Genomic DNA, 11,240 nt, shown 5'->3' with positions numbered 1-11,240 from the left:
TGTAGTAGAAAAGTCCATTACACTTGATTGTGTCATAATATATCAGTCTCTGTATACAATGTTCTCCTGGTTCTGCTCCTTTCGATCTGCATCAATTCCTGGAGGTCATTCCAGTTCACATGGAATTCCTCCAGTTCATTATTCCTTTGGGCACAATAGTACTTCATCACCATCAGAAACCACAATTTGTTCAGCCATTCTCCAATCAATGGACATCCCCTCATTTTCCAATTTTTTGCTACCACAAAGAACAAGTCTATAAATATTTTTGTACAAGTTTTTTTTTTCCTCATTATCTCTTTGGGGTACAAACCCAGTAGTGGTATAGCTGAGTCAAAGGTTAGGCATTCTTTTAAAACCCTTTGCACATAGTTCCAAATTGCCCTCCAGAATTGTTGGACCAATTCACAACTCCACCAGCAGTGTATTAGTGTCCCAATTTTGATACATTTCCTCCAACATTTATCACCTTCCTTTGCTACCATATTGGCCAGTCTGCTAGGTGTAAGGTGGTACCTCAGAGTTGTTTTAATTTGCATTTCTCTAATCAGGAGGGATTTAGAACACTTTTTCATGTGCTTATTGATAGTTTTAATTTCATCACATAAAAACTGCCTATTCATGTCCCTTAATCATTTGTCGATTGGGGAATGGCTTGATTTTTCATAAATTTGACTTAGTTCCTCATATATTTGGGAAATTAAACCTTTGTCAGAGAGTATTGTTAAAAAAATGTTTTCCCAGTTTCTTGCTTTCCTTTTAATTTTGGTTGCATTGGTTTTGTTTGTACAAAAGCTTTTAAATTTGATATAATCAGAGTCATTCATTTCACATTTTGCAATATTCTCTATCCCTTGCTTGGTCTTAAATTCCTTCCTTTCCCACAGATCTGGCAAGTATACTATTCTATGTTCACCTAATTTATTTATTATTTCACTCTTTTGATCTGCCTTTCTGAGTCTCAGGACCTTTGTTTATTATGAAACCCCTTCTCAACTCTGTGCCTTCTACATATATTTTAAAAACCATTCCTCCTGCCTCAGATGATATACCAGTATTGTGATGGACCCACATTATATTCTTCTCACCCTTATTAAAGGACCTTTATTTGGTAGATTTTTGTTTACTTTAGGTTGACACTGAGATATGAAGTTCCTACCCAGTCAGCTGCTGATTTACTCCAATGGTTGGTACCAACAAGGATCCCTCATGTTGCAGTTCAAATTCAATTTGGCAAAACAGCCTGGGTAAGCAAACTCTAGGATATCCGAACTCATCTCTTTCTGAGTTCCTGGCTCTTTGATCAAAGTTTGGGTTAAAAAAAAAAGTCCATAGTCAATGTACAGGTAATGGGAGCTAAAAATAGCAGAGAGAAAGAAACAGTTTGAATAACTAAAACTTTAATTAAGAATTGATCTTGAGCATTAGAGATTGTAAAACTAGGTTAAAATGAATCCTCAAATTAAGACTTCTAAATTATGTTCGATTTCAGTCTGGGAAACTATCTGGAACAGTCAAAAGATAAATAGGATTTGATTAGAAAATTTAAAGAAATTTTTTAAGGAAGTTCTAAGTGGGAAGGTTGGGTAAAACTATGGAAACTATTATAATAAAAACTACAAATTGATTTAATAAGAGCAAATGGAGAAAAGTTTCCCAAAATATGAAACACTATTATCTAAGATTCTTCATGGTAATGGTTTGTTAAAAGCTTTTGATTATAGAAAATTTGAGAACTTAACTTCAGGACTTTGCCCATATTGTATCTCTCTAAGATAAACTTAGATTGAAGTTTCTCTATAGTGGCCTTAAATGTCATCAATTTAAAGTGTTACCCACTAATGTTTAAAATGTATGTTAAATGTTGTTAAGAATTAGAAAGTACAATTCTATTTTTAGTTCTCTCCAGATTCTAAAAGATGAGGAGCAAGCATACAAGAGAAGGGAATAAATATGGTTTAATTTGGAAAAATGACATTGCAGACCTTAAGATTAATTGAGCAGTCCAATTTTTTGTAAGGCGTTTCAATAAGAAATTGTACCACTCCAAACTCGAAGAATGAGAGAAGTTGAGATATGGCCACTGTGTATGTTATAGCTTCTTTGGAGGACCAGATGAGAGTTGAATGAAAGAGAGACACCAAAAGTAGATAAGCATCACTGGAATGGGTTGGGCAAGCCCTCACACCAGAAGTAGTAGTTCCCCTTCATGCAAAGAAACTCAAGACAAACAGGTATACTTCTTGTTCACATGACATAGGCATGTCATTGTGTGACATTGACATGCCATTACATGACACAAGCATGTCGTTCCCATAGACACTCGAGTTGCCATTTACTGTTATCTCTTAGGATCCATGGTTTCCTCTAGATCTCAGATAAAATACCACTAAGATTGGTTTTCATTCCACTCCAAGCTGTACTCCTAACTCTCCTCCTAGATGTTCTCTTCTCTGAAAACCTCTGTGTGAAAGATCACAAAAACCCTGGACTTGTACTAGCAGGGGGTCAGGAACCAAAGCTTGAAAGGTCTAAGAGAGAGAGGGGACAGATAAAAAGAAACACTACATCCTCTCTTGGGTAGAAATACACAAGGGAAGGTGAGAGATTTGATCAAAATCCAGAGCTGAGAGGTAAGGAAGAAATCCCCTTCAGTCTCTGGTTTCTGATTTCTTCCCTTGATAGATATTATCCCGATCCCCTTAGTACATTAGATGAATAAGATGTTCAGTTTCTTCTGGATTAATAAGATCTATTTTTTTTTTATTTATTTGGGGGGGTATTTAGGAATGGTAGGTTTAGGGTAGAGGGAAAATTAGGAAATCCTTAATTTTTATTTTAACCTAAATTCCCCTCAGAGGTTGAAGACTCAGGTCTGGGGACCTGAGTCCCTGGTAAGATTGTGGAGTCAGGCTGTTGTATTTTCCTGATATAGAGGGATATACAGTTATTGACGAGGTCAATTAAAAATCTTCTTGGGTGGATAGTCTCTTATCTTCCCCAAAGGGAAAAGGTCTCTATCCACCACTGAGGAAAGATGGCTAATCTGATTGTGTTCAGATAGATGAAGGATCACAACAGGCCGAGCTCAGCAAGATGCTCCTCTCCCTTCTAGTTAAAAAGAGACAAGAACCCTCTCCTCGACTGCTGATCTCCTTTTCTTGGCTAGAGGTTCTAGCCCCACCTCCCATTGACATCAAAATTCCATTCTTTTCCTACATGATGTTTTCCTGCAAACTAAGTCCTTGCAATGCAGTATGTAACTCTCTCATCCATAGACTTCACCCATTAAAAGTAATTTCCACCTATTGGCATGATGGAGTCAGATCATCCTGGTCAGTAGTTAATTTTTGTAAATGCTACATCAGGACTTGATTTATTGTTTTGTTCACTGGACTTAAAGAAGTGATGAAGAAAACGTTAATAAGAAGCATTTATACAGCACCTACTATGAGTCAGGTACTGAATAAGTACTAAATATTATTTCATTTGACCCTCAAAACAACCCAGAAGTCCTATTACTAATCCCCATTTTAAACTTTGAGAAACATAGGTAAACAGAAGTTAAGTGACTTGCCCAGGACTACACACTATATCAGGAAGGATTTGAACTCAGGTCTTCTTCATTCCAAGCCCTGCCTCTGTGGAGGTAGTTTAAGTTTTTAAATTGTGTCATACATACATTTTTTTCTGAGATCTATTTTTGTTAAACATTTACCAAAACACCTTTGCCTTCCCCCTCTGACTTCTCCCTGTGATTGTCTGATTTGTCCTAGAATCTTCATTTTAACAAGAATGTCTAAGCCACCCAATTTTCATTCCCCTCCAAGCTTCCTCTCCATTTTTTCTACATTGTTCCTGCATCAAGTATCTTCATCCTTTCTTCCCTTCTGGCTTCCTTTAATGTCATCTTCACCCAATAGAATGTAAGATCCTTGAGATATTTTCTTTCTTTCTGCTTGCATTTATATTCCCAGCATTTAGCACAGTGTCTGGAACATAGTAAGTACTTAATAAATGGTTATTGACGTGATATCCCCCACAAGCCCTTTCCTGATTCCCTTCAACTGGTAGTATCTTCCCAAAAAATCCCTTGTATTTACTTTGTATATATTCTGCATATGTGTGTGTGTGTGTGTGTGTGTGTGTGTGTGTGTAGACACACAAATAAGTTGTCTTTACCTACGGAAGGCAAATTCCTTGAAGACAGCACTGTATCTTTGTATGCCTAATGCCTAGATTATTATATGACATCAGAACCTCTAAAAATATAATATGACATAATGGGAGTTTGGAGAATGTGAGCCTAGTCACCCATGACATAAACAAGTGTCAAATAGTTTACCAATGAAATGAATATTACTGTCCACACACATATATATATGAAATGGCAGAAGCATGCCATGATATAGCCAGCCCCCCCCCACACACACACACACACCTTTTTTTGGCATCTTAATGGTTGATACAGTTCCAAACGATTATTGATTTGAATAGGTGCAATTTGGGGCATAATCCAAGTCATGGATTTACCTAGAACCCAAAATCAATTGACTATTGTCTTGGGAGATACCAAATGGCAAAGAAAGCCGGACATTCTTCCATAGACAGGCTGATGAGGTAAGTAAAGCCACTGAGAAAGGCAATATGCCTTTTCCTATGATAGTAGCCATTGTGTGGCCCATGACCACTGCCACCTGGTGGTGGTACATATGTATATTTTTTACATCTATTTAATATATACGTATATGTAATTCACCCTAACTGGTTAATGAATTAAACATGATCTCCATTTCAAACTGTGCCACTAAAACCAAAGCCATCTACTAATTGCCCTCCCACCAGAACCTTAGACTTTCTGGAATGCCAGTTCTGATAAATCAGCATTTGCCTTCTCTTGCCCAGGACCAGACTTCTTTATCACATTCCGGTTCACTATGTGCCTTCACTGCAGTCATCATCTACATCTCTGCCTCCTCCTCCCACAAACCAGAACCTTAAAAGAATTCCTGGCAGGTACGTTTTTACCTAATCTTGCCCAGGCCAACACTCTCATCTGCTTACTACTTCCTGGCCACCATTTCCAGACCATTTCCAGCTGGCCAATACTACCCCACCCTTTCAGTTCTCCTTTACATGGTTTTCTTTGAGAGGAGGAATGGTCTTGCTTGTGGTTAACCCCTGAGTTGGGGTTAGATCAGAACCTAATACGTAGTGTTTAATAAATGTTTTCTCTATCCATCCATCCACCCACCCATCCATCCATCCTATTGTCTTTTTTTTCATCTAGTTTTCTACTTGTATATCCATCATCTACGTGAGCCCATTGCTCTCTTTTGCAGATTGCAGAAAGCTGAGGAATGAGTCAGCTGAGTAGCTCTGTCAGCACCATTAATTATATACCTAACACCACCTACACAATCTGTCACACTAAGGAGGCAAGGTCATTGGTCTCCACCTACCTCGACAGTATGCCATCTTTTGTTATGCCAGCAGCAAAACCCTATTGCTTTAGAAATGATATTTTTTAAATGGTGATATACTATTGCCCTAAACACGGAATTATTCCATCTTTGGTAGATATTTTTTAAAAAGACAGCTCCAGGGTAAATCTCATCTAAATGGAGGGGGGGGTAGGGAAGAACAGCTATTTCTTAATCCTGTGATATAATAGCTTTTTAGAAACAAACCAAAACTGGCCTTGCAATTTTGAAATCGCACTGCATTGTCTATAAATGGGTTGGACATGATTAGCAGCTGATTTTGATTCTGATAAAAAAATCTCTTTGTCATCTCTTTGTCTTCTCTTTGAAGAATGGCTTTCTTAACATGGAGAACAATGGGAATCTGCCTCCCAGCTTTTGAGAAGAGTTAAGTATCCAGGGCTAGAAATCAAAACTGAAAATGGAAGAAAAAAGAAGAGAATTTTAGTTTGAGGAAATGAAAATCTGAACTAGAAAGTACTTGTATTAAAACTCAGGAAGATAAAATAGGTAGATTTAGACCAAGAGAATATTTTGGGTAACTAGGCATGGGTTCAAGACTGAGAACAGGCTATTTTCAGGAAGTAATGATAAAGAGATTGAAACAAAGAAAGGGAATCAATAAGTAATTATAAATCCAGGCTGTCTATTCTATTAACATTTGCCAATACTCTTTCTGTATTATCCTCATTGCTCTTAGTAAAGTTGTTTTTCATTATACTCAAGACAACTGGTTTACTATAAGGAGAGATACAGATGATCAGGGGAAGCTATCCCAAGGAAGAGAGAGAAAGAACTCCAGTCCCTAATTCTTGGCAACAGGAGATGTAGCCAGCTGCCTGTCAACTGCTTATAGCCACAAAAGACAATGTATCTTTTTAGACTATTGCCTAAACTCATTGTCACATGTATCTTTTTTGTTTTATCACTAACAAAATAGCAGTTTAACTATTTCATACATCGGTCCCCAATAAATAAAATTTTAAACTGAATTTATCTCAAAATCCTTGTGCCAGAAGTTCATATATAATATCTGCATATCATCCTTAAGTTTGAGGGTGGGATTTTGAGTCTCATTATTTCATCTTTTTAGACATATATAATGCAAATACTTCCCTCAATTGTCCTTCTGACTTTTGGTTCTTTACTGTATCCACCAAATGCTGGCCCTATTCCCGAGGACCCTCGGCCTGAGGATTCTTTTACCATTGCTTCTCTCTTAAGAAGTATACAGATTCACTAATCGCTGCTCACTTTGGACACTTTTTCACTGTGGTTTAGTGTAAATAAGCATATAGTAAAGTAGAAAGAGATCTGGTCCAGATCTGGATCCCAAGTTCAAATTCTGCATCTGACATCATGAGATTTTGGACAAATCACTGAATCATCCTAGGTCTCAGTTTCTTCATCAGAAAATTGAAGGGGTTGGCCTAGGTAGCCTATAAGGTCCCTTATGATCCTATCACTGTCATCATATTATTGGCTATTAAAAAAGGGTGATCTACCTCTTCTCCCTGACCTTTGTTTCATGTGTCCTCCCCAGGACCTAGGACTTTAGTCAAAGTCTCAAGAAAGGTTTTCTTATTCATGTCTGCCTTTTGGGAGAGTGAGACACAGCTTCTCCACCAGTCAATTCTACAATAACATCTTCGATAATTTTAATATTCATCTTGTGAAAGTTAAAATTAATATACAATAACTCAAGTATTATATTTATAAAATTTATTAAAATAAAAACTAGAGTCAAAAGGGAGCTAACTAACTTAAGCCATGGTCTCCAGGAAGCAGAAGAAAGAGGGAGGAGTCCCAGAAAGCTATATAACAATAAGGTAAAGACACATGTAAACGAAGGGAAAAGGATGCTGGGAAATAAAAAAGGAATTCTGGGGAACATGGTCCTGGGGTTCAAGATTTTCCAACCATACATTGTCAATGGCATGAAGTAGAGATGAAGCTCATCTCTGCTTCATTCACCCGCAGATGAAACTGGATTTCATCACTACTTAAAATTGTGTCACCTTTATTACCTCATCTGATATCCTTAACTGACATCTCTCCCACTCCTTTGCACCTACTGAAACTGCTCATTACCTTCATGACTTCTAAGCCCTTAAGGCTTTCATGTTCTGCCAATCAAACAGCACACTTCTGCCCTAATTTTTCCTTCTGAACCAGGATGGACACTCTAGCAAACCACTTCAATGATGCCTTTGTGGACCTTCTCCCTTTCACTATCCACCATGCCCACAGTGATCATAGATGATTCCAAAATTCCATATTCTCTACTCCTACCTTCAAGCAGATAGCTAGTGCTGGAAAAAGCCATGAAAATAAATTTGATTCAACAAATAAATGTCTAGTGATGAGCTAGAAAAACAATCCTTATACTTAAAGAGGTGACATTCTACTGGGGGTGAGGAGGGATGTAAGAAGATGGCCAGATAAGTAAATACAAAGTAGATAAAGAATACAAAATAATTTGAAGAAAGAAAAAGAACCAACTGAAGGGATAAGGATAGACCTTGTAAAGAAGGAGAAACTTATCCTATGTTTTATAGAAAGTTAGGGATTCTGAGATATGGAGGTGACAGTAGGGTAAATTCCTAATATGGAGGATCATTTATGAAAAGGCAGAGAAGCAAGAGATGGAATATTGTGCAAGACAACAGCAAGTTTAATGAAACAGAAAGTGCATAATAATAGCCTGTAGATCTATTTCCTAATTAATGGTCAAAAGAGAGGAAGAGGCAGATGAGAAAATCCAGGTTCTCAAGAACCATAGGGGGAAAAAACAGTCCAATAATAATAATTAAAGAAATGTTCAATTAAAGAAATTCTGACCTCCACCTTCCAGAACTAGATAAATCAAACTGAAAAATAAATAATAAGGAAGTACAGAAAGTGAATAAAATGCTAGAGAAATTAGAATTAATAGATATCTAGAGAAAATTGAATAGAAATGAAAAGGAATAAATCTAGTTTTCAGTAGTACATGGTACATATACAAAGACTGACAAAGTACCAGGGCATATAAATATTGCAAACAAATGCAGAAAAGCAAAAATAATAAATACAACTTTCTTAGATCACGTAATAAAAATTATACTTAACAAGGGTCCATGGAAAGGCAAATTTAAAATTAATTGGAAACTAAATAATTCAATTCTTCAAAACTGGTGGGTCAAAAAAGAAATCATAGAAACAATTGAGGGCTTCATTAAATAGAATGGCAATAAGGAGACATCATACCAAAACATGGAATACAGACAAAGCAGTTCTCAGGGGAAAACTTGTATTTCTGAGTGTCTATAGCAACAAGATTGAGAGGGGAGAAATAAATAAACTGGGTTTGTCACTTTAAAATTTAGAAAAAGAACAAATTAAAAATCCCCAGTCAAAAACTAGATTGGCAATCCTAAAAATTAAAGGATAAACTAATAAAATTGAAAGTAAAAGAACTATTGAACTAATAAATAAGACTAGGGTGTGATATGTTAAAAAAAAAAACAAATAAAATAGACAAAGTACTGTTTAATCTAATAAAAAAAAGAAGAGAATCAAATTAACAGTATCAAAGCTGAAAAGGGTGCTCTCACCTCTAATGAAGAGGAAATTAAGACAATTATTAGGAACTATTTTGCCCAATTATATGGCAATAAATATGTCAATCTAGGTGAAATGGGTGAATATTTGCAAAAATACAAATTGCCTAGATTAACAAAAGAGGAAACAGAATACTTAAATAATCCCATCTCAGAAAAAGGAAATGAACAAGCTATCAAGGAACTTCCTCAGAAAAAATCCCCAGGGCCAGATGGATTTACAAATTAATTCTATCAAATATTTAAAGAACAACTAATCCCAATATATTTGACAAAATTAGCAAAGAAGTTTTACCAAATTCTTTTGACACAAATGATGCAAATATGGTATTGATTCAAAAGCCAGGCAAACCAAAAACAGAGAAAGAAAACTACAGGCCAATATCCTTAATGAATATAAATGTAAAAATCTTAAATAAAATATTAGCAAAAAGACTACAGCAAGTTATCACAAGAATTATCCACTATGACCAGGTGGGATTTATACCAGGAATATACCAGGATTTATACCAGGAATTTATACCAGGAATGTAAGGATGGTTTAATATTAGGAAAAAAATCCACATAATTCACCATATCAATAAGCAAACCAATAGAGATCACATGATTATCTCAATAGCTGCAGAAAAAGTCTTTGACAAAACACAACATCCATTCCTATTGAAAACACTAGAAAGTAGAGGAATAGAAGGGCCCTTCCTCAAAATAATAAACAGCATATATTTAAAACCATCAGCTAATATCATCTGCAATGGGGATGACTTAGAAGCCTTCCCAATAACATCAGAAGTAAAGCTTGGATGCCCATTGTCACCTCTATTATTTAATATTGTACTAGAAACACTAGCAGTAGCAATTAGAGAATAAAAAGAAATGGAAGGGTTAAAGTAGGCAATGAGAAAACTAAACTATCACTCTTAGCAAATTATATGATGTTATACTTAAAGAATCCTAGAAAATCAACAAAAAGACTGGTGGAAATAATTAACAACTTTATTAAAGTTTCAGGGTACAAGATAAACCTACATAAAGAAACAGCATTTCCATATATTTCCAACAAAACTCAGCAGCAGAAGTTAGAAAGAGAAACGTCATTTAAAATCACTCTAGACAATATAAAATATTTAGAAATTTATTTACCAGGACAAACACAAGAATTATATGAACACAATTACAAAACACTTTTCACTCAACTAAAACTAGATCATTGCTTATGGATAGGACGAGGTGTATGGGGTGTTCAGGGAGGGGTAGTATCTCTGGTATGGAGGGCTTGTCGTGCCCTTCTAGGGCAGCTCTCCAGCCTCTGACCCCCAACTGACACTCAGCTCTCACTTGTGGCTCCTAGTAGCTGCTAGCATGCAGCAGCAGCCACACCCCAGGCAACGGCTTCGACCTTGTGAGAGTAGCCATCAGGTCGCAGACCCCTGGTGAACCCAATCCCCACAAGCCCTTGCTCCACTTCCCCCAAAATGCTTTGTAATATCACAGAATTCTGAGGTGGGCCAAGATCAAGAAGGGATTTAAGCTGATTGCAAAGGCTTTGGGGCTCTCTTTTTGGACTTCTGTTTTGGAGCAGAGGCATCTCTTCCATGATGTGAGGTTATCTTGTCTAGGCCTCTGGCCTAGGCACGTGTTTTTTCTTACTTGTATATTCTTTAATCTTTAACCTTTAATAAACCTCTAAAAATATAATACTCCTTGCAGAGAGAAACTAATTTATACCTGCCTCAGTCTCCCCTAAATTTTAATCTTTACACTTTGCTCACTCAGCATGTGAAGACTGCTTCGGCTGAACAGATGGAAGAAACCAATAAGAAGGCTCAACAGCTGAGATGGCAACGCAGCAAAGCACTGTGGAGTGCTTAGGGCGTGTTGGAGCACAAAAGACAACACAGCCATCCAATGCAGCTGAGGAAGTCTCCAGGTGTAACGACTTTTCATGCCACTGGACCTTTCAAGCCATGGACCCAGGCTTCCAACACCGAGAGAGTGGGACTGTCTCTGTGCATTGACTTTTCCACTTAAATCTCCTTCATGCACAAGTGTCTTTGTACACACTCATCTATACACCATAGATGAAAATGCACAAAGACAATCGTCATCCTTGATTACCGAGAGACTACTACTACTACTAGGATGAGCTAACATAATA

The 11,240-nt window shown here is 36.8% G+C and overlaps 1 long non-coding RNA gene across 1 annotated transcript; it reads left to right on the top strand.

The window, feature by feature from the left end:
- The first annotated feature begins 993 nt into the window (after window positions 1–993).
- Window positions 994–11,240, top strand: LOC130455818 (uncharacterized). The gene is made up of 3 exons (XR_008913978.1): window positions 994–1,247; window positions 4,906–5,016; window positions 10,859–11,240. It is a non-coding gene; the product is annotated as an uncharacterized LOC130455818 (long non-coding RNA).

This window comes from Monodelphis domestica, chromosome 8, assembly GCF_027887165.1.
Source record: "Monodelphis domestica isolate mMonDom1 chromosome 8, mMonDom1.pri, whole genome shotgun sequence".
Classification (NCBI taxonomy): domain Eukaryota; kingdom Metazoa; phylum Chordata; class Mammalia; order Didelphimorphia; family Didelphidae; genus Monodelphis; species Monodelphis domestica.
The sequence above is the reverse complement of the archived record's forward strand: the minus strand, read 5'-3'. Positions and strand labels throughout refer to the sequence as shown.